Below are 1,006 nucleotides of genomic sequence, written 5' to 3'. Positions count from 1 at the left end.
CCAAAAAAAAAAAAAAGGGGGGGGGGCTCTGGGCCGCTGGCACTGCGGGTGGAAGCAACACCGGGAAAAGCAGGTCCTGCTTGTGTCAAGCAGTGATTCCAGACTGGGGAGCCTCAGCCCTGGGGCTGCCTCGAGATCCTTCTGAAGGTGCCTGGCCACCTTGGTGCCAGGAGGGAGACTTCCTTCCACGTGCGAGTCGCCGGATAAAGGCCAAGACTTCAGACCGAAAGCCGGAGTTGTCATAATTCTGAGTTCTCCACAGCAGAATGCACTGCTCTTACCGTTTTTTTTCTAAATGCAGAAAAAGGAGTGTGAAAATGAAGAGCTGGCCTGCATGGAGGGGTGCATCAAGTCTGAAAAGGCTGAGACCCACTGCTCCAAACCAAGGTTCCCAGAGATCTCCTGGAGGGTGCTTCAGGGTGCCAGGCTGCCTTGGCACTGACAGGATTACAGGTGTGATTCGCCAGATGAAGCCTGAGGTTTCAGGCAGAAACCCATAATCATCATCTTTCTGAATTCTCTGCAGCAAAACAAACTAGTCTTACCATTTTTCATAAAAGACAGAAAAAACAAAACTAAGAGCTGGTACATACCAACGGGTGCATTGAATCTAGCCAGAGGTGCCTCAAGTCTGAAGAAGCTGAGAACTGCTGCTTCTAACCAGGGTTATGTGAGATCCTTTTGAGGGTGCTGTGGGGTGCCAAGCTGCCGTAGCTCTCTGACAGTTACAGGTGTGATTCACCACAGAAATGCATAGTCAGCCTTTTTGAGATCTCTATAACAAAACACACTGCTCTTCTCCTTTTTTCTAAAGGCAAAAAAAAAGTGAAAACTAAAAGCTGGTCTGTACTGAGGGGTGTGCAGAGTCTGAAAAGGCTGAGAACCACTGCTTTAAACCAAGATCCTTTCAAGGGTATTGTGGGGTGCCAGGTTACATCAGTGCTGTTAGCATTCCAAATGTGATTTGCTAAGCCCAAAATTTCAAATGGAAACCTATAGTTGTGCT

Source organism: Gavialis gangeticus, unplaced genomic scaffold, assembly GCF_001723915.1.
Source record: "Gavialis gangeticus isolate Ggan-Ray unplaced genomic scaffold, GavGan_comp1, whole genome shotgun sequence".
Lineage (NCBI taxonomy): Eukaryota > Metazoa > Chordata > Crocodylia > Gavialidae > Gavialis > Gavialis gangeticus.
The sequence above is the reverse complement of the archived record's forward strand: the minus strand, read 5'-3'. Positions refer to the sequence as shown.